A 22,674-nucleotide genomic window follows, 5' to 3' on the forward strand; every position below is an offset into this window, starting at 1 on the left:
TAAATAATTAAAAAAATAGCATATAGTATTTATAGCGACCTCATTTAGATAACTGCACATTTTTAACATTGCTGCCATAACTACGTCTTCGAAATTTAAATTGAACAAAATGAGTTTAAAGCAAAATATAAACAGATAAGAAAAAAGAATCAGCTTCATATTTTTAATAAAACATTACATAGCATATCTGCGCGCGCGCGAGCGTGCGTTTGCGTATACGTGAAAGACTGCGCATGCGCGAACTTCTGCGCATGCGCGTAAATCTTGAACCACCCTTACATTGGTCCATATTCTGAATCCTCTTTTATCGATAATGCGGCGTCTACAATGAGATTTTAAGAAGACTTAAGGCGTAATATTTAAGAAATTGACCAATCACAGTCGAGTATTCTCTTAATACTTGACGTGCTTCTGCGCACGCGCGGGAGACTTGCCGCGCATGCGCGACATTCTGCGCAAGCGCGCGAGTCATTTCGTGCCAACGCGAACTTCTGCGCACGCGCGAAAGTCTTTTCGAAAATGCGCGAACATCTGCGCACGCGCGGGAGTCTTTTGGCGCCAAAGCGAACTTCTGCGCACGCGCGAAAGTCTTTTCGAACATACGCGAACTACTGCGCACGCGCGGGAGACTTGCCGCGCATGCGCGACTATCAACGAAGGCGCAGGAGTCTTTTGGCGCATGCGCGACCTTCGGCGCACGCGCGGGAGTCTTTTAGCGCATGCACGAGCTTCTGCGCACGCGCGGGAGATTTTTTGATCATGCGCGAGATTCTGCGCACGCGCGGGAGACTTGCCGCGCATGCGCGACCTTCTGCGCAATCGCGCGAGTAATTTCGTGCCAACGCGAACTTCTGCGCACGCGCGAAAGTCTTTTCGAACATGCGCGAGCTACTGCGCACGCGCGGGAGACTTGCCGCGCATGTGCGACCTTCGACGCACGCGCAGGAACCTTTTGGCGCATGCGCGACCTTCGGCGCACGCGCGGGAATCTTTTAGCGCATGCACGAGTTTCTGCGCACGCGCGGAAGATTTGTCGCGCATGCGCGACCTTCTGCGCAAGCGCGCGAGTCATTTCGTGCCCACGCGAACTTCTGCGCACGCGCGAAAGTCTTTTCGAACATGCGCGAACTACTGCGCACGAGCGGGAGACTTGCCGCGCATGCGCGACCTTCGACGCACGCGCAGGAATCTTTTGGCGCATGCGCGACCTTCGGCGCACGCGCGAGAGTCTTTTAGCGCATGCACGAGCTTCTGCGCACGCGCGGGAGACTTGCCGCGCATGCGCGACCTTCGGCGCACGCGCGGTAGTCTTTTCGAACATACGCGAGCTACTGCGCACGCGCGATAATCTTTTCGAACATGCGCGAGCTACTGCGCACGCGCGGGAGACTTGCCGCGCATGCACGACCATCGACGCACGCGCGGGAGTCTTTTGGCGCATGCGCGGCCTTCTGCACAAGCGCGCGAGCCTCTTTGCGCCTCTGCGGACTTCTATGCTCGCGCGGGAGTCTTTTGACGCATGCGCGACCTTCGACGCACGCGCAGGAGTATTTTGGCGCATGCGCAACCATCGACACACGCGCAGGAGTATTTTGGCGCATGCGCGACCTTCTGTGCACGCGCGGAAGTATTTCGCTCATGCGCGACCTTCTGCGCACGCGCAGAAGTCGTTTCGTTCCACCGCAAGCTACGCACGCGTGGGAGTCTTTTCGCGCATGCGCGATCATCTGCGCACAGGCGCATGAGCGGACGAGATCCAAACATTAAAATCACCGTATCTCCGAAACTGTAAGTCCTATCGCGATTAGGTATAGGACCTTTCTTGCCGTTCCTCAATGCCGTCTATGAGGTCCAATACCCATTCCCTCTAGCACACAACGTTCGCCAGGGAAACGAGATTTAAAGTTTTGAATCGCTGTATCTCCGAAACTATAACTCCTATCGCGACGAGGTATAAGACCTTTCCTGTTGCCGTTCCTCAATGCCGTCTATGAGGTCCTATACCCTTTCCTTCTAGCACCCACCGTTCGCCAGGGAAACGAGATTAAAACATTCGAATCGCCGTATCTCCGAAACTGTAAGTCCTATCGCGACGAGGTATTGGACCTTTCTTGTTGCCGTTCCTCAATGCCGTCTATGAGGTCCTATATCCTTTCTATCTAGCACCCACCGTTCGCCAGGGAAACGAGATTTAAACTTTCGAATCGCCATATCTCCGAAACTATAAATCCTATCGCGACGAGGTATAGGACCTTTCTTGTCGCCATTCCTCAATGCCGTCTATGAGGTCCTATACACTTTCCCTCTAGCACCCACCGTTCATCAGGGAAACGAGATTTAAATTTTCGAATCGCCGTATCTCCGAAACTATAAGTCCTATCGCGACTATGTATAGGACCTTTCTTGTTGCAGTTCCTCAATGCCGTCATTGAGGTCCTATACCCTTTCCCTCTAGCACCCACCGTTCGCCAGGAAAACAAGATTTAAACTTTGGAATCGCCGTATCTCCGAAACTATAAGTCCTATCGCGACGACGTATAGGACCTTTCTTGTTGCCGTTCCTCAGTGCCGTCTATGAGGTCCTATACCCTTTCCCTCTAGCACCTACCGTTCGCCAGGGAAACGAGATTTAAACTTTCAAATCGTCGTATCTCCGAAACTATAAGTCCTATCGCGACGAGGTATAGGACCTTTCCTGTTGCCGTTCCTCAATGCCGTCTATGAGGTCCTATACCCTTTCCTTCTAGCACCCACCGTTCGCCAGGGAAACGAGATTAAAACATTCGAATCGCCGTATCTCCGAAACTATAAGTCCTATCGCGACGAGGTATAGGACCTTTCTCTTTGCCGTTCCTCAATGCCGTCTATGAGTTCCTATACCCTTTCTATCTAGCACCCACCGTTCGCCAGGGAAACGAGATTTAAACTTTCGAATCGCCATATCTCCGAAACTATAAGTCCTATCGCGACGAGGTATAGGACCTTTCTTGTCGCCATTCCTCAATGCCGTCTATGAGGTCCTATACACTTTCCCTCTAGCACCCACCGTTCATCAGGGAAACGAGATTTAAACTTTCGAATCGCCGTATCTCCGAAACTATAAGTCCTATCGCGACTATGTATAGGACCTTTCTTGTTGCCGTTCCTCAATGCCGTCATTGAGGTCCTATACCCATTCCCTCTAGCACCCACCGTTCGCCAGGAAAACAAGATTAAACTTTGGAATCGCCGTATCTCCGAAACTATAAGTCCTATCGCGACGACGTATAGGACCTTTCTTGTTGCCGTTCCTCAGTGCCGTCTATGAGGGTCCTATACCCTTTCCCTCTAGCACCTACCGTTCGCCAGGGAAACGAGATTTAAACTTTCAAATCGTCGTATTTCCGAAACTATAAGTTCTATCGCGACGAGGTATAGGACCTATCCTGTTGCCGTATCTCAATGTCGTCTATGAGGTCCTATACACTTTCCCTCTAGCACCCACCGTTCGCCAGGGATACGAGATTTCAACATTCGAATCGCCGTATCTCCGTAACTATAAGTCCTATCGCGACTATGTATAGGAGCTTTCTTGTTGCAGTTCATCAGTGCCGTCTATGAGACCCTATACCCTTTCCCTCTAGCACCCACCGTTCGCCAGGGAAATGAGATTTAAACATTGGAATCGCCGTATCTCCGAAACTATAAGTCCTATCGCGACTATGTGTAGGACCTTTCTTGTTGCCGTTCATCAGTGCCGTCTATGAGATCCTATACCCTTTCCCTCTAGCACCCACCGTTCGCCAGGGAAACGAGATTTAAACATTGGAATCGCCGTATCTCCGAAACTATAAGTCCAATCGCGACGAGGTTTAGGACCTTTTTTGTTGCCGTTCCTCAGTGCCGTCTATGAGATCCTATACACTTTCCCTCTAGCACCCACCGTTTCCCCGAAAAACGAATATGACGCGTCAGGCCAAGACGCTATTTCCGAAACGAAGTGACTTACAGCCTCGGTTCTTAGGACTTATTTTGTAGGGCTCCTAGAATACTATAAACCCGCTTCGGACCCCGAAGTGGTATCTCCAACCGTTCGCGAGATAATCGAAAATTCCTATTTTCTCGGGAATTTAGTCCTACTTCGACCTCGGACCTTCAATAGAATCCGTATCGCGGCATTTCCTACACGATAGAATGATTGATTCAACGTGACTTTTTGCGAAAGCGAGGGAGTCTCTTGGCGCATGCGCGACCATCTGGGCAAGCGCGTGAGTCATTTCACGCCAACGCGAACTTCTGCGCACGCGCGAAAGTCTCTTGGCGCCAACGCGAACTTCTGCGCACGCGCGAGAGTCTTTTGGCGCATGCGCGACCTTCTGCGCACGCGCGGGAGTCTTTTCAAACATGCGCGATCCACTGCGCACGCGCGGGAGACTTGCCGCGCATGAGCGACCTTCTGCGAACGCGCGGGAGTCTTTTGGCGCCAAAGTGAACTTCTGCGCACGCGCGAAAGTCTTTTCGAACATGCGCGAGCCTCTGCGCACGCGCGGGAGACTTGCCGCGCAAGCGCGACCTTCGGCGCATGCGCATGAATCTTTTGGCGCATGCGCGACTTTCGGCGCACGCGCGGGAGTCTTTTCGAACATACGCGAGCTACAGCGCACGCGCGGGAGTCATTTCGTGCCAACGCGAATTTATGCGCAGGCGCGAAAGTCTTTTCGAACATGCGCGAGCTACTGCGCACGCGCGGGAGACTTGCCGCGCATGCGCGACCTTCGACGCACGCGCATAAATCTTTTGGCGCATGCGCGACCTTCGGCGCACGCGCGGTAGTCTTTTCGAACATACGCGAGCTACTGCGCACGCGCGATAATCTTTTCGAACATGCGCGAGCTACTGCGCACGCGCGGGAGACTTGCCGCGCATGCGCGACCTACGACGCACGCGCATGAATCTTTTGGCGCATGCGCGAACTTCGGCGCACGCGCGGGAATCTTTTCGAACATACGCGAGCTACTGCGCACGCGCGAAAGTTTTTACGAACATGCGCGAGCTACTGCGCACGCGCGGGAAACTTGCCGCGCATGCGCGACCTTCGAGGCACGCGCATGAATCTTTTGGCGCATGCGCGAACTTCGGCGCACGCGCGAAAGTCTTTACGAACATGCGCGAGCTACTGCGCACGCGCGGGAAACTTGCCGCGCATGCGCGACCTTCGACGCACGCGCATGAATCTTTTGGCGCATGCGCGAACTTCGGCGCACGCGCGGGAGTCTTTTCGAACATACGCGAGCTACTGCGCACGCGCGGGAAACTTGCCGCGCATGCGCGACCTTCGACGCACGCGCATGAATCTTTTAGCGCATGCGCGACCTTCGGCGCACGCGGGGGAGTCTTTTCGAACATACGCGAGCTACTGCGCACGCGCGGGAGACTTGCCGCGCATGCGCGACCTTCTACGCAAGCGCGCGAGTCATTTCGTGCCAACGCGAACTTCTGCGCACGCGCGAAAGTCTTTTCGAACATGCGCGAGCTACTGCGCACGCGCGGGAGACTTTCCGCGCATGCGCGACCTTCGACGCACGCGCATGAATCTTTTGGCGCATGCGCGACCTTCGGCGCACGCGCGGGAGTCTTTTCGAACATGCGCGATACACTGCGCACGCGCGGGAGGCTTGCCGCGCATGCGCGACCTTCTGCGCACGCGCGGGAGTCTTTTGGAGCCAAAGCGAACTTCTGTGCACGCGCGAAAGTCTTTTCGAACATGCGCGAGCTACTGCGCACGCGCGGGAGACTTGCCGCGCATGCGCGACCTACGTCGCACGCGCATGAATCTTTTTGCGCATGCGCGACCTTCGGCGCAGGCGCGGGAGTCTTTTCGAACATACGCGAGCTACTGCGCACGCGCGGGAGACTTGCCGCGCATGCGCGACCTTCTACGCAAGCGCGCGAGTCATTTCGTGCCAACGCGAACTTCTGCGCACGCGCGAAAGTCTTTTCGAACATGCGCGAGCTACTGCGCACGCGCGGGAGACTTTCCGCGCATGCGCGACCTTCGACGCACGCGCATGAATCTTTTGGCGCATGCGCGACCTTCGGCGCACGCGCGGGAGTCTTTTCGAACATGCGCGATACACTGCGCACGCGCGGGAGGCTTGCCGCGCATGCGCGACCTTCTGCGCACGCGCGGGAGTCTTTTGGAGCCAAAGCGAACTTCTGTGCACGCGCGAAAGTCTTTTCGAACATGCGCGAGCTACTGCGCACGCGCGGGAGACTTGCCGCGCATGCGCGACCTACGTCGCACGCGCATGAATCTTTTTGCGCATGCGCGACCTTCGGCGCAGGCGCGGGAGTCTTTTCGAACATACGCGAGCTACTGCGCACGCGCGGGAGTCATTTCGTGCCAACGCGAACTTCTGCGCAGGCGCGAAAGTCTTTTCGAACATGCGCGAGCTACTGCGAACGCGCGGGAGACTTGCCGCGCATGCGCGACCTTCTGCGCAAGCGCGCGAGTCATTTCGTGCCAACGCGAACTTCTGTGCACGCGCGGGAGACTTTTCGAACATACGCGAGCTACTGCGCACGCGCGGGAGACTTGCCGCGCATGCGCGACCTTCGACGCATGCGCATGAATCTTCTGGCGCATGCGCGACATTCGTCGCACGCGCGGGAGTCTTTTCGAACATACGCGAGCTACTGCGCACGCGCGGGAGACTTGCCGCGCATGCGCGACCTTCGGCGCACGTGCATGAATCTTTTGGCGCATGCGCGACCTTCGGCGCACGCGCGGGAGTCTTTTCGAACATGCGCGAGCTACTGCGCACGCGCGGGAGACTTGCCGCGTATGCGCGACCTCCGACGCACACGCATGAATCTTTTGGAGCATGCGCGACCTTCGGTGATCGCGCGAAAGTCTTTTCGAACATACGCGAGCTACTGCGCACGCGCGGGAGATTTGCCGCGCATGCGCGACCTTCGACGCACGCGCGGGAGTCTTTTGGCGCATGCGCGAACTTCGGCGCACGCGCGGGAGTCTTTTCGAACATACGCGAGCTACTGCGCACGCGCGGGAGACTTGCCGCGCATGCGCGACCTTCGACGCACGCGCATGAATCTTTTGGCGCATGCGCGACCTTCGGCGTACGCGCATGAATCTTTTGGCGCATGCGCGATCTTCGGCGCACGCGCGGGAGTCTTTTCGAACATACGCTAGCTACTACGCACGCGCGGGAGTCTTTTCGAACATGCGCGAGCTACTGCGCACGCGCGGGAGTCATTTCGTGCCAACGCGAACTTCTGCGCACGTGCGAAAGTCTTTTCGAACATGCGCGGGCTACTGCGCACGCGCGGGAGACTTGCCGCGCATGCGCGACCTTCGGCGCTCGCGCATGAATCTTTTGGCGCATGCGCGAACTTCGGCGCACGCGCGGGAGTCTTTTCGAACATACGCGAGCTACTGCGCACGCGCGGGAGACTTGCCGCGCATGCGCGACCTTCGGCGCACGCACATGAATCTTTTGGCGCATGCGCGACCTTCGGCGCACGCGCGGGAGTCTTTTCGAACATACGCGAACTACTGCGCACGTGCGGGAGTCATTTCGTGCCAACGCGAACTTCTGCGCACGCGCGAAAGTCTTTTCAAACATGCGCGGGCTACTGCGCACGCGCGGGAGACTTGCCGCGCATGCGGGACCTTCGACGCACGCGCATGAATCTTTTGGCGCATGCGCGACCTTCGGCGCACGCGCGGGAGTCTTTTCGAACATGCGCGAGCTACTGCGCACGCGCGGGAGACTTGCCGCGTATGCGCGACCTTCGACGCACGCGCGGGAGTCTTTTGGCGCCTGCGCGAACTTCGGCGCACGCGCGGGAGTCTTTTCGAACATACGCGAGCTTCTGCGCACGCGCGGGAGACTTGCCGCGCATGCGCGACCTTCGACGCACGCGCATGAATCTTTTGGCGCATGCGCGACCTTCGGCGTACGCGCATGAATCTTTTGGCGCATGCGCGATCTTCGGCGCACGCGCGGGAGTCTTTTCGAACATACGCTAGCTACTACGCACGCGCGGGAGTCTTTTCGAACATGCGCGAGCTACTGCGCACGCGCGGGAGACTTGCCGCGTATGCGCGACCTTCGGCGCACGCGCATGAATCTTTTGGCGCATGCGCGACCTTCGGCGCACGCGCGGGAGTCTTTTCGAACATACGCGAGCTACTGCGCACGCGCGGGAGACTTGCCGCGCATGCGCGACCTTCGGCGCACGCGCATGAATCTTTTGGCGCATGCTCGACCTTCGGCGCACGCGCGGGAGTCTTTTCGAACATACGCGAGCTACTGCGCACGCGCGGGAGACTTGCCGCGCATGCGCGACCTTCGACGCACGCGCATGAATCTTTTGACGCATGCGCGAACTTCGGCGCACGCGCGGGAGTCTTTTCGAACATACGCGAGCTACTGCGCACGCGCGGGAGAATTGCCGCGCATGCGCGACCTTCTGCGCACGCGCATGAATCTTTTGGCGCATGCGCGAACTTCGGCGCACGCGCGGGAGTCTTTTCGAACATGCGCGAGCTACTGCGCACGCGCGGGAGACTTGCCGCGTATGCGCGACCTTCGGCGCACGCGCATGAATCTTTTGGCGCATGCGCGACCTTCGGCGCACGCGCGGGAGTCTTTTCGAACATACGCGAGCTACTGCGCACGCGCGGGAGACTTGCCGCGCATGCGCGACCTTCGACGCACGCGCATGAATCTTTTGACGCATGCGCGAACTTCGGCGCACGCGCGGGAGTCTTTTCGAACATACGCGAGCTACTGCGCACGCGCGGGAGAATTGCCGCGCATGCGCGACCTTCTGCGCAAGCGCGCGAGTCATTTCGTGCCAACGCGAACTTCTGTGCACGCGCGGGAGTCTTTTCGAACATACGCGAGCTACTGCGCACGCGCGGGAGACTTGCCGCGCATGCGCGACCTTCGGCGCACGCGCATGAATCTTTTGGCGCATGCTCGACCTTCGGCGCACGCGCGGGAGTCTTTTCGAACATACGCGAGCTACTGCGCACGCGCGGGAGACTTGCCGCGCATGCGCGACCTTCGACGCACGCGCATGAATCTTTTGACGCATGCGCGAACTTCGGCGCACGCGCGGGAGTCTTTTCGAACATACGCGAGCTACTGCGCACGCGCGGGAGAATTGCCGCGCATGCGCGACCTTCTGCGCACGCGCATGAATCTTTTGGCGCATGCGCGACCTTCGGCGCACGCGCGGGAGTCTTTTCGAACATGCGCGAGCTACTGCGCACGCGCGGGAGACTTGCCGCGTATGCGCGACCTTCGGCGCACGCGCATGAATCTTTTGGCGCATGCGCGACCTTCGGCGCACGCGCGGGAGTCTTTTCGAACATACGCGAGCTACTGCGCACGCGCGGGAGACTTGCCGCGCATGCGCGACCTTCGACGCACGCGCATGAATCTTTTGACGCATGCGCGAACTTCGGCGCACGCGCGGGAGTCTTTTCGAACATACGCGAGCTACTGCGCACGCGCGGGAGAATTGCCGCGCATGCGCGACCTTCTGCGCAAGCGCGCGAGTCATTTCGTGCCAACGCGAACTTCTGTGCACGCGCGGGAGTCTTTTCGAACATACGCGAGCTACTGCGCACGCGCGGGAGACTTGCCGCGCATGCGCGACATTCGACGCACGCGCATGAATCTTTTGGCGCATGCGCGACCTTCGGCGCACGCGCATGAATCTTTTGGCGCATGCGCGATCTTCGGCGCACGCGCGGGAGTCTTTTCGAACATGCGCGAGATACTGCGCACGCGCGGGAGACTTGCCGCGTATGCGCGACCTTCGGCGCACGCGCATGAATCTTTTGGCGCATGCGCGACCTTCGGCGCACGCGCGGGAGTCTTTTCGAACATACGCGAGCTACTGCGCACGCGCGGGAGTCATTTCGTGCCAACGCGAACTTCTGCGCAGGCGCGAAAGTCTTTTCGAACATGCGCGAGATACTGCGCACGCGCGGGAGACTTGCCGCGCATGCGCGACCTTCGACGCGCGCGCATGAATCTTCTGGCGCATACGCGACCTTCGGCGCACGCGCGGGAGTCTTTTCGAACATATGCGAGATACTGCGCACGCGCGGGAGACTTGCCGCGCATGCGCGACATTCGACGCACGCGCATGAATCTTTTGACGCATGCGCGAACTTCGGCGCACGCGCGGGAGTCTTTTCGAACATACGCGAGCTACTGCGCACGCGCGGGAGACTTGCCGCGCATGCGCGACATTCGACGCACGCGCATGAATCTTTTGACGCATGCGCGAACTTCGGCGCACGCGCGGGAGTCTTTTCGAACATACGCGAGCTACTGCGCACGCGCGGGAGTCATATCGTGCCAGCACAAACTTCTGCGCAGGCGCGAAAGTCTTTTCGAACATGCGCGAGCTACTGCGCACGCGCGGGAGACTTGCCGCGCATGCGCGACCTTCGGCGCACGCGCATGAATCTTTTGGCGCATGCTCGACCTTCGGCGCACGCGCGGGAGTCTTTTCGAACATACGCGAGCTACTGCGCACGCGCGGGAGACTTGCCGCGCATGCGCGACCTTCGACGCACGCGCATGAATCTTTTGACGCATGCGCGAACTTCGGCGCACGCGCGGGAGTCTTTTCGAACATACGCGAGCTACTGCGCACGCGCGGGAGACATGCCGCGCATGCGCGACCTTCGACGCACGCGCATGAATCTTCTGGCGCATGCGCGAACTTCGGCGCACGCGCGGGAGTCTTTTCGAACATACGCTAGCTACTGCGCACGCGCGGGAGACTTGCCGCGCATGCGCGACCTTCGACGCACGCGCTTGAATCTTTTGGCGCATGCGCGACCTTCGGCGCACGCGCATGAATCTTTTGGCGCATGCGCGATCTTCGGCGCACGCGCGGGAGTCTTTTCGAACATACGCGAGCTACTGCGCACGCGCGAGAGTCTTTTCGAACATGCGCGAGCTACTGCGCACGCGCGGGAGACTTGCCGCGTATGCGCGACCTTCGGCGCACGCGCATGAATCTTTTGGCGCATGCGCGACCTTCGGCGCACGCGCATGAATCTTTTGGCGCATGCGCGATCTTCAGCGCACGCGCGAAAGTCTTTTCGAACATGCGCGAACTACTGCGCACTCGCGGGCGACTTGCGGCTCATGCGCGACCTTCGACGCACGCGCATGAATCTTTTGACGCATGCGCGAACTTCGGCGCACGCGCGGGAGTCTTTTCGAACATACGCGAGCTACTGCGCACGCGCGGGAGACATGCCGCGCATGCGCGACCTTCGACGCACGCGCATGAATCTTCTGGCGCATGCGCGAACTTCGGCGCACGCGCGGGAGTCTTTTCGAACATACGCTAGCTACTGCGCACGCGCGGGAGACTTGCCGCGCATGCGCGACCTTCGACGCACGCGCTTGAATCTTTTGGCGCATGCGCGACCTTCGGCGCACGCGCATGAATCTTTTGGCGCATGCGCGATCTTCGGCGCACGCGCGGGAGTCTTTTCGAACATACGCGAGCTACTGCGCACGCGCGAGAGTCTTTTCGAACATGCGCGAGCTACTGCGCACGCGCGGGAGACTTGCCGCGTATGCGCGACCTTCGGCGCACGCGCATGAATCTTTTGGCGCATGCGCGACCTTCGGCGCACGCGCATGAATCTTTTGGCGCATGCGCGATCTTCAGCGCACGCGCGAAAGTCTTTTCGAACATACGCGAGCTACTGCGCACGCGCGGGAGACATGCCGCGCATGCGCGACCTTCGACGCACGCGCATGAATCTTCTGGCGCATGCGCGAACTTCGGCGCACGCGCGGGAGTCTTTTCGAACATACGCTAGCTACTGCGCACGCGCGGGAGACTTGCCGCGCATGCGCGACCTTCGACGCACGCGCTTGAATCTTTTGGCGCATGCGCGACCTTCGGCGCACGCGCATGAATCTTTTGGCGCATGCGCGATCTTCGGCGCACGCGCGGGAGTCTTTTCGAACATACGCGAGCTACTGCGCACGCGCGAGAGTCTTTTCGAACATGCGCGAGCTACTGCGCACGCGCGGGAGACTTGCCGCGTATGCGCGACCTTCGGCGCACGCGCATGAATCTTTTGGCGCATGCGCGACCTTCGGCGCACGCGCATGAATCTTTTGGCGCATGCGCGATCTTCAGCGCACGCGCGGGAGTCTTTTCGAACATACGCGAGCTACTGCGCACGCGCGGGAGTCATTTCGTGCCAACGCGAACTTCTGCGCATGCGCGAAAGTCTTTTCGAACATGCGCGAACTACTGCGCACTCGCGGGCGACTTGCGGCTCATGCGCGACCTTCGACGCACGCGCATGAATCTTTTGGCGCATGCGCGACCTTCGGCGCACGCGCGGGAGTCTTTTCGAACATGCGCGAGCTACTGCGCACGCGCGGGAGACTTGCCGCGTATGCGCGACCTTCGGCGCACGCGCATGAATCTTTTGGCGCATGCGCGACCTTCGGCGCACGCGCGGGAGTCTTTTCGAACATACGCGAGCTACTGCGCACGCGCGGGAGACTTGCCGCGCATGCGCGACCTTCTGCGCTAGCGCGCGAGTCATTTCGTGCCAACGCGAACTTCTGCGCACGCGCGAAAGTCTTTTCGAACATGCGCGAGCTACTGCTCACGCGCGGGAGTCATTTCGTGCCAACGCGAACTTCTGCGCAGGCGCGAAAGTCTTTCCGAACATGCGCGAGCTACTGCGCACGCGCGGGAGACATGCCGCGCATGCGCGACCTTCGACGCACGCGCATGAATATTCTGGCGCATGCGCGAACTTCGGCGCACGCGCGGGAGTCTTTTCGAACATACGCTAGCTAGTGCGCACGCGCGGGAGACTTGCCGCGCATGCGCGACCTTCGACGCACGCGCATGTATCTTTTGGCGCATGCGCGAATATCGGCGCACGCGCGGGAGTCTTTTCGAACATACGCGAGCTACTGCGCACGCGCGGGAGACTAGCCGCGCAAGCGCGACCTTCGACGCACGCGCATGAATCTTTTGGCGCATGCGCGACCTTCGGCGTACGCGCATGAATCTTTTGACGCATGCGCGAACTTCGGCGCACGCGCGGGAGTCTTTTCGAACATACGCGAGCTACTGCGCACGCGCGGGAGAATTGCCGCGCATGCGCGACCTTCTGCGCAAGCGCGCGAGTCATTTCGTGCCAACGCGAACTTCTGTGCACGCGCGGGAGTCTTTTCGAACATACGCGAGCTACTGCGCACGCGCGGGAGACTTGCCGCGCATGCGCGACCTTCGACGCACGCGCATGAATCTTTTGGCGCATGCGCGACCTTCGGCGCACGCGCATGAATCTTTTGGCGCATGCGCGATCTTCGGCGCACCCGCGGGAGTCTTTTCGAACATGCGCGAGATACTGCGCACGCGCGGGAGACTTGCCGCGTATGCGCGACCTTCGGCGCACGCGCATGAATCTTTTGGCGCATGCGCGACCTTCGGCGCACGCGCGGGAGTCTTTTCGAACATACGCGAGCTACTGCGCACGCGCGGGAGTCATTTCGTGCCAACGCGAACTTCTGCGCAGGCGCGAAAGTCTTTTCGAACATGCGCGAGATACTGCGCACGCGCGGGAGACTTGCCGCGCATGCGCGACCTTCGACGCGCGCGCATGAATCTTCTGGCGCATACGCGACCTTCGGCGCACGCGCGGGAGTCTTTTCGAACATATGCGAGATACTGCGCACGCGCGGGAGACTTGCCGCGCATGCGCGACCTTCGACGCACGCGCATGAATCTTTTGGCGCATGCGGGAACTTCGGCGCACGCGCGGGAGTCTTTTCGAACATACGCGAGCTACTGCGCACGCGCGGGAGTCATTTCGTGCCAACGCGAACTTCTGCGCAGGCGCGAAAGTATTTTCGAACATGCGCGAGCTACTGCGCACGCGCGGGAGATTTGCCGCGCATGAGCGACCTTCGACGCACGCGCATGAATCTTTTGGTGCATGCGCGAACTTCGGCGCACTCGCGGGAGTCTTTTCGAACATACGCGAGATACTGCGCACGCGCGGGAGACTTGCCGCGTATGCGCGACCTTCGGCGCACGCGCATGAATCTTTAGGCGCATGCGCGACCTTCGGCGCACGCGCGGGAGTCTTTTCGAACATACGCGAGCTACTGCGCACGCGCGGGAGTCATTTCGTGCCAACGCGAACTTCTGCGCACGCGCGAAAGTCTTTTCGAACATGCGCGGGCTACTGCGCACGCGCGGGAGACTTGCCGCGCATGCGCGACCTTCTGCGCAAGCGCGCGAGTCATTTCGTGCCAACGCGAACTTCTGTGCACGCGCGGGAGTCTTTTCGAACATACGCGAGCTACTGCGCACGCGCGGGAGACTTGCCGCGCATGCGCGACATTCGACGCACGCGCATGAATCTTTTGGCGCATGCGCGACCTTCGGCGCACGCGCATGAATCTTTTGGCGCATGCGCGATCTTCGGCGCACGCGCGGGAGTCTTTTCGAACATGCGCGAGATACTGCGCACGCGCGGGAGACTTGCCGCGTATGCGCGACCTTCGGCGCACGCGCATGAATCTTTTGGCGCATGCGCGACCTTCGGCGCACGCGCGGGAGTCTTTTCGAACATACGCGAGCTACTGCGCACGCGCGGGAGTCATTTCGTGCCAACGCGAACTTCTGCGCAGGCGCGAAAGTCTTTTCGAACATGCGCGAGATACTGCGCACGCGCGGGAGACTTGCCGCTCATGCGCGACCTTCGACGCGCGCGCATGAATCTTCTGGCGCATACGCGACCTTCGGCGCACGCGCGGGAGTCTTTTCGAACATATGCGAGATACTGCGCACGCGCGGGAGACTTGCCGCGCATGCGCGACATTCGACGCACGCGCATGAATCTTTTGACGCATGCGCGAACTTCGGCGCACGCGCGGGAGTCTTTTCGAACATACGCGAGCTACTGCGCACGCGCGGGAGACTTGCCGCGCATGCGCGACATTCGACGCACGCGCATGAATCTTTTGACGCATGCGCGAACTTCGGCGCACGCGCGGGAGTCTTTTCGAACATACGCGAGCTACTGCGCACGCGCGGGAGTCATATCGTGCCAGCACAAACTTCTGCGCAGGCGCGAAAGTCTTTTCGAACATGCGCGAGCTACTGCGCACGCGCGGGAGACTTGCCGCGCATGCGCGACCTTCGACGCACGCGCATGAATCTTTTGGTACATGCGCGAACTTCGGCGCACTCGCGGGAGTCTTTTCGAACATACGCGAGCTACTGCGCACGCGCGGGAGTCATTTCGTGCCAACGCGAACTTCTGCGCACGCGCGAAAGTCTTTTCGAACATGCGCAGGCTACTGCGCACGCGCGGGAGACTTGCCGCGCATGCGCGACCTTCGACGCACGCGCATGAATCTTTTGGCGCATGCGCGATCTTCGGCGCACGCGCGGGAGTCTTTTCGAACATGCGCGAGATACTGCGCACGCGCGGGAGACTTGCCGCGTATGCGCGACCTTCGGCGCACGCGCATGAATCTTTTGGCGCATGCGCGACCTTCGGCGCACGCGCAGGAGTCTTTTCGAACATACGCGAGCTACTGCGCACGCGCGGGAGTCATTTCGTGCCAACGCGAACTTCTGCGCACGCGCGAAAGTCTTTTCGAACATGCGCGGGCTACTGCGCACGCGTGGGAGACTTGCCGCGCATGCGCGACCTTCGGCGCACGCGCATGAATCTTTTGGCGCATGCGCGAACTTCGGCGCACGCGCGGGAGTCTTTTCGAACATACGCGAGCTACTGCGCACGCGCGGGAGTCATTTCGTGCCAACGCGAACTTCTGCGCAGGCGCGAAAGTCTTTCCGAACATGCGCAAGCTACTGCGCACGCGCGGGAGACATGCCGCGCATGCGCGACCTTCGACGCACGCGCATGAATCTTCTGGCGCATGCGCGAACTTCGGCGCACGCGCGGGAGTCTTTTCGAACATACGCTAGCTACTGCGCACGCGCGGGAGACTTGCCGCGCATGCGCGACCTTCGACGCACGCGCATGAATCTTTTGGCGCATGCGCGATCTTCGGCGCACGCGCGGGAGTCTTTTCGAACATGCGCGAGATACTGCGCACGCGCGGGAGACTTGCCGCGTATGCGCGACCTTCGGCGCACGCGCATGAATCTTTTGGCGCATGCGCGACCTTCGGCGCACGCGCGGGAGTCTTTTCGAACATACGCGAGCTACTGCGCACGCGCGGGTGTCATTTCGTGCCAACGCGAACTTCTGCGCAGGCGCGAAAGTCTTTTCGAACATGCGCGAGATACTGCGCACGCGCGGGAGACTTGCCGCGCATGCGCGACCTTCGACGCGCGCGCATGAATCTTCTGGCGCATACGCGACCTTCGGCGCACGCGCGGGAGTCTTTTCGAACATATGCGAGATACTGCGCACGCGCGGGAGTCATTTCGTGCCAACGCGAACTTCTGCGCACGCGCGAAAGTCTTTTCGAACATGCGCGGGCTACTGCGCACGCGCGGGAGACTTGCCGCGCATGCGCGACCTTCGGCGCACGCGCGGGAGTCTTTTCGAACATACGCGAGCTATTGCGCACGCGCGGGAGACTTGCCGCGCATGCGCGACCTTCTGCGCTAGCGCGCGAGTCATTTCGTGCCAACGCGAACTTCTGCGCACGCGCGAAAGTCTTTTCGAACATGCGCGAGCTACTGCTCACGCGCGGGAGTCATTTCGTGCCAACGCGAACTTCTGCGCAGGCGCGAAAGTCTTTCCGAACATGCGCGAGCTACTGCGCACGCGCGGGAGACATGCCGCGCATGCGCGACCTTCGACGCACGCGCATGAATCTTCTGGCGCATGCGCGAACTTCGGCGCACGCGCGGGAGTCTTTTCGAACATACGCTAGCTACTGCGCACGCGCGGGAGACTTGCCGCGCATGCGCGACCTTCGACGCACGCGCATGAATCTTTTGGCGCATGCGCGAATATCGGCGCACGCGCGGGAGTCTTTTCGAACATACGCGAGCTACTGCGCACGCGCGGGAGACTTGCCGCGCATGCGCGACCTTCGACGCACGCGCATGAATCTTTTGGCGCATGCGCGAACTTCGGCGCACGCGCGGGAGCTTTTCGAACATACGCGAGCTACTACGCACGCGCGGGAGTCATTTCGTGCCAACGCGAACTTCTGCGCAAACGCTAAAGTCCTGACCGCGAAATTCTCAAAATTTCCCACTCCTGACCTCGGTAGAAGAATGAAAATAAAAATTTCCAGTCCTGACCGGGAGACTCGAGTAGACTACAACAAGTACCCGCTAGTTTACCAGTCCTGACCGCGAAATTCACAAAATTTCCCACTCCTGACCGCGGTAGAAGAATGAAAATAAAAATAAAAATATCCAGTCCTGACCTGGAGATTCTAGTAGTATACAACAAGTACCCGCTAGTTTATCAGTCCTGACCGCGAAATTCTAAAAATTTCCCACACCTGACCTCGGTAGAAGAATGAAAATAAAAAGTTCCAGTCCTGACCGGGAGATTCGAGTAGAATACAACAAGTACCCGCTAGTTTACCAGTCCTGACCGCGAAATTCTCAAAATTTCCCACTCCTGACCTCGGTAGAAGAATGAAAATAAAAAGTTCCAGTCCTGACCGGGAGATTCGAGTAGAATACAACAAGTACCCGCTAGTTTACCAGTCCTGACCACGAAATTCTAATAATTTTCCAACTCCTGACCTCGGTAGAAGAATGAAAAATAAAAATTACCAGTCCTGACCGGGAGATTCGAGTAGTATACAACAAGTACCCGCTAGTTTACCAGTCCTGACCGCGAAATTCACAAAATTTCCCACTCCTGACCTCGGTTAGGTTAGGTTAGGTTAGGTTAGGTTAGGTTAGGTTAGGTTAGGTTAGGTTAGGTTAGGTTAGGTTAGGTTAGGTTAGGTTAGGTTAGGTTAGGTTAGGTTAGGTTAGGTTAGGTTAGGTTAGGTTAGGTTAGGTTAGGTTAGGTTAGGTTAGGTTAGGTTAGGTTAGGTTAGGTTAGGTTAGGTTAGGTTAGGTTAGGTTAGGTTAGGTTAGGTTAGGTTAGGTTAGGTTAGGTTAGGTTAGGTTAGGTTAGGTTAGGTTAGGTTAGGTTAGGTTAGGTTAGGTTAGGTTAGGTTAGGTTAGGTTAGGTTAGGTTAGGTTAGGTTAGGTTAGGTTAGGTTAGGTTAGGTTAGGTTAGGTTAGGTTAGGTTAGGTTAGGTTAGGTTAGGTTAGGTTAGGTTAGGTTAGGTTAGGTTAGGTTAGGTTAGGTTAGGTTAGGTTAGGTTAGGTTAGGTTAGGTTAGGTTAGGTTAGGTTAGGTTAGGTTAGGTTAGGTTAGGTTAGGTTAGGTTAGGTTAGGTTAGGTTAGGTTAGGTTAGGTTAGGTTAGGTTAGGTTAGGTTAGGTTAGGTTAGGTTAGGTTAGGTTAGGTTAGGTTAGGTTAGGTTAGGTTAGGTTAGGTTAGGTTAGGTTAGGTTAGGTTAGGTTAGGTTAGGTTAGGTTAGGTTAGGTTAGGTTAGGTTAGGTTAGGTTAGGTTAGGTTAGGTTAGGTTAGGTTAGGTTAGGTTAGGTTAGGTTAGGTTAGGTTAGGTTAGGTTAGGTTAGGTTAGGTTAGGTTAGGTTAGGTTAGGTTAGGTTAGGTTAGGTTAGGTTAGGTTAGGTTAGGTTAGGTTAGGTTAGGTTAGGTTAGGTTAGGTTAGGTTAGGTTAGGTTAGGTTAGGTTAGGTTAGGTTAGGTTAGGTTAGGTTAGGTTAGGTTAGGTTAGGTTAGGTTAGGTTAGGTTAGGTTAGGTTAGGTTAGGTTAGGTTAGGTTAGGTTAGGTTAGGTTAGGTTAGGTTAGGTTAGGTTAGGTTAGGTTAGGTTAGGTTAGGTTAGGTTAGGTTAGGTTAGGTTAGGTTAGGTTAGGTTAGGTTAGGTTAGGTTAGGTTAGGTTAGGTTAGGTTAGGTTAGGTTAGGTTAGGTTAGGTTAGGTTAGGTTAGGTTAGGTTAGGTTAGGTTAGGTTAGGTTAGGTTAGGTTAGGTTAGGTTAGGTTAGGTTAGGTTAGGTTAGGTTAGGTTAGGTTAGGTTAGGTTAGGTTAGGTTAGGTTAGGTTAGGTTAGGTTAGGTTAGGTTAGGTTAGGTTAGGTTAGGTTAGGTTAGGTTAGGTTAGGTTAGGTTAGGTTAGGTTAGGTTAGGTTAGGTTAGGTTAGGTTAGGTTAGGTTAGGTTAGGTTAGGTTAGGTTAGGTTAGGTTAGGTTAGGTTAGGTTAGGTTAGGTTAGGTTAGGTTAGGTTAGGTTAGGTTAGGTTAGGTTAGGTTAGGTTAGGTTAGGTTAGGTTAGGTTAGGTTAGGTTAGGTTAGGTTAGGTTAGGTTAGGTTAGGTTAGGTTAGGTTAGGTTAGGTTAGGTTAGGTTAGGTTAGGTTAGGTTAGGTTAGGTTAGGTTAGGTTAGGTTAGGTTAGGTTAGGTTAGGTTAGGTTAGGTTAGGTTAGGTTAGGTTAGGTTAGGTTAGGTTAGGTTAGGTTAGGTTAGGTTAGGTTAGGTTAGGTTAGGTTAGGTTAGGTTAGGTTAGGTTAGGTTAGGTTAGGTTAGGTTAGGTTAGGTTAGGTTAGGTTAGGTTAGGTTAGGTTAGGTTAGGTTAGGTTAGGTTAGGTTAGGTTAGGTTAGGTTAGGTTAGGTTAGGTTAGGTTAGGTTAGGTTAGGTTAGGTTAGGTTAGGTTAGGTTAGGTTAGGTTAGGTTAGGTTAGGTTAGGTTAGGTTAGGTTAGGTTAGGTTAGGTTAGGTTAGGTTAGGTTAGGTTAGGTTAGGTTAGGTTAGGTTAGGTTAGGTTAGGTTAGGTTAGGTTAGGTTAGGTTAGGTTAGGTTAGGTTAGGTTAGGTTAGGTTAGGTTAGGTTAGGTTAGGTTAGGTTAGGTTAGGTTAGGTTAGGTTAGGTTAGGTTAGGTTAGGTTAGGTTAGGTTAGGTTAGGTTAGGTTAGGTTAGGTTAGGTTAGGTTAGGTTAGGTTAGGTTAGGTTAGGTTAGGTTAGGTTAGGTTAGGTTAGGTTAGGTTAGGTTAGGTTAGGTTAGGTTAGGTTAGGTTAGGTTAGGTTAGGTTAGGTTAGGTTAGGTTAGGTTAGGTTAGGTTAGGTTAGGTTAGGTTAGGTTAGGTTAGGTTAGGTTAGGTTAGGTTAGGTTAGGTTAGGTTAGGTTAGGTTAGGTTAGGTTAGGTTAGGTTAGGTTAGGTTAGGTTAGGTTAGGTTAGGTTAGGTTAGGTTAGGTTAGGTTAGGTTAGGTTAGGTTAGGTTAGGTTAGGTTAGGTTAGGTTAGGTTAGGTTAGGTTAGGTTAGGTTAGGTTAGGTTAGGTTAGGTTAGGTTAGGTTAGGTTAGGTTAGGTTAGGTTAGGTTAGGTTAGGTTAGGTTAGGTTAGGTTAGGTTAGGTTAGGTTAGGTTAGGTTAGGTTAGGTTAGGTTAGGTTAGGTTAGGTTAGGTTAGGTTAGGTTAGGTTAGGTTAGGTTAGGTTAGGTTAGGTTAGGTTAGGTTAGGTTAGGTTAGGTTAGGTTAGGTTAGGTTAGGTTAGGTTAGGTTAGGTTAGGTTAGGTTAGGTTAGGTTAGGTTAGGTTAGGTTAGGTTAGGTTAGGTTAGGTTAGGTTAGGTTAGGTTAGGTTAGGTTAGGTTAGGTTAGGTTAGGTTAGGTTAGGTTAGGTTAGGTTAGGTTAGGTTAGGTTAGGTTAGGTTAGGTTAGGTTAGGTTAGGTTAGGTTAGGTTAGGTTAGGTTAGGTTAGGTTAGGTTAGGTTAGGTTAGGTTAGGTTAGGTTAGGTTAGGTTAGGTTAGGTTAGGTTAGGTTAGGTTAGGTTAGGTTAGGTTAGGTTAGGTTAGGTTAGGTTAGGTTAGGTTAGGTTAGGTTAGGTTAGGTTAGGTTAGGTTAGGTTAGGTTAGGTTAGGTTAGGTTAGGTTAGGTTAGGTTAGGTTAGGTTAGGTTAGGTTAGGTTAGGTTAGGTTAGGTTAGGTTAGGTTAGGTTAGGTTAGGTTAGGTTAGGTTAGGTTAGGTTAGGTTAGGTTAGGTTAGGTTAGGTTAGGTTAGGTTAGGTTAGGTTAGGTTAGGTTAGGTTAGGTTAGGTTAGGTTAGGTTAGGTTAGGTTAGGTTAGGTTAGGTTAGGTTAGGTTAGGTTAGGTTAGGTTAGGTTAGGTTAGGTTAGGTTAGGTTAGGTTAGGTTAGGTTAGGTTAGGTTAGGTTAGGTTAGGTTAGGTTAGGTTAGGTTAGGTTAGGTTAGGTTAGGTTAGGTTAGGTTAGGTTAGGTTAGGTTAGGTTAGGTTAGGTTAGGTTAGGTTAGGTTAGGTTAGGTTAGGTTAGGTTAGGTTAGGTTAGGTTAGGTTAGGTTAGGTTAGGTTAGGTTAGGTTAGGTTAGGTTAGGTTAGGTTAGGTTAGGTTAGGTTAGGTTAGGTTAGGTTAGGTTAGGTTAGGTTAGGTTAGGTTAGGTTAGGTTAGGTTAGGTTAGGTTAGGTTAGGTTAGGTTAGGTTAGGTTAGGTTAGGTTAGGTTAGGTTAGGTTAGGTTAGGTTAGGTTAGGTTAGGTTAGGTTAGGTTAGGTTAGGTTAGGTTAGGTTAGGTTAGGTTAGGTTAGGTTAGGTTAGGTTAGGTTAGGTTAGGTTAGGTTAGGTTAGGTTAGGTTAGGTTAGGTTAGGTTAGGTTAGGTTAGGTTAGGTTAGGTTAGGTTAGGTTAGGTTAGGTTAGGTTAGGTTAGGTTAGGTTAGGTTAGGTTAGGTTAGGTTAGGTTAGGTTAGGTTAGGTTAGGTTAGGTTAGGTTAGGTTAGGTTAGGTTAGGTTAGGTTAGGTTAGGTTAGGTTAGGTTAGGTTAGGTTAGGTTAGGTTAGGTTAGGTTAGGTTAGGTTAGGTTAGGTTAGGTTAGGTTAGGTTAGGTTAGGTTAGGTTAGGTTAGGTTAGGTTAGGTTAGGTTAGGTTAGGTTAGGTTAGGTTAGGTTAGGTTAGGTTAGGTTAGGTTAGGTTAGGTTAGGTTAGGTTAGGTTAGGTTAGGTTAGGTTAGGTTAGGTTAGGTTAGGTTAGGTTAGGTTAGGTTAGGTTAGGTTAGGTTAGGTTAGGTTAGGTTAGGTTAGGTTAGGTTAGGTTAGGTTAGGTTAGGTTAGGTTAGGTTAGGTTAGGTTAGGTTAGGTTAGGTTAGGTTAGGTTAGGTTAGGTTAGGTTAGGTTAGGTTAGGTTAGGTTAGGTTAGGTTAGGTTAGGTTAGGTTAGGTTAGGTTAGGTTAGGTTAGGTTAGGTTAGGTTAGGTTAGGTTAGGTTAGGTTAGGTTAGGTTAGGTTAGGTTAGGTTAGGTTAGGTTAGGTTAGGTTAGGTTAGGTTAGGTTAGGTTAGGTTAGGTTAGGTTAGGTTAGGTTAGGTTAGGTTAGGTTAGGTTAGGTTAGGTTAGGTTAGGTTAGGTTAGGTTAGGTTAGGTTAGGTTAGGTTAGGTTAGGTTAGGTTAGGTTAGGTTAGGTTAGGTTAGGTTAGGTTAGGTTAGGTTAGGTTAGGTTAGGTTAGGTTAGGTTAGGTTAGGTTAGGTTAGGTTAGGTTAGGTTAGGTTAGGTTAGGTTAGGTTAGGTTAGGTTAGGTTAGGTTAGGTTAGGTTAGGTTAGGTTAGGTTAGGTTAGGTT

Source organism: Camponotus vicinus, unplaced genomic scaffold, assembly GCF_025532165.1.
Source record: "Camponotus vicinus isolate PSW18456_S1 unplaced genomic scaffold, iyCamVici1.0 SCAF_13, whole genome shotgun sequence".
Taxonomy (NCBI): domain Eukaryota; kingdom Metazoa; phylum Arthropoda; class Insecta; order Hymenoptera; family Formicidae; genus Camponotus; species Camponotus vicinus.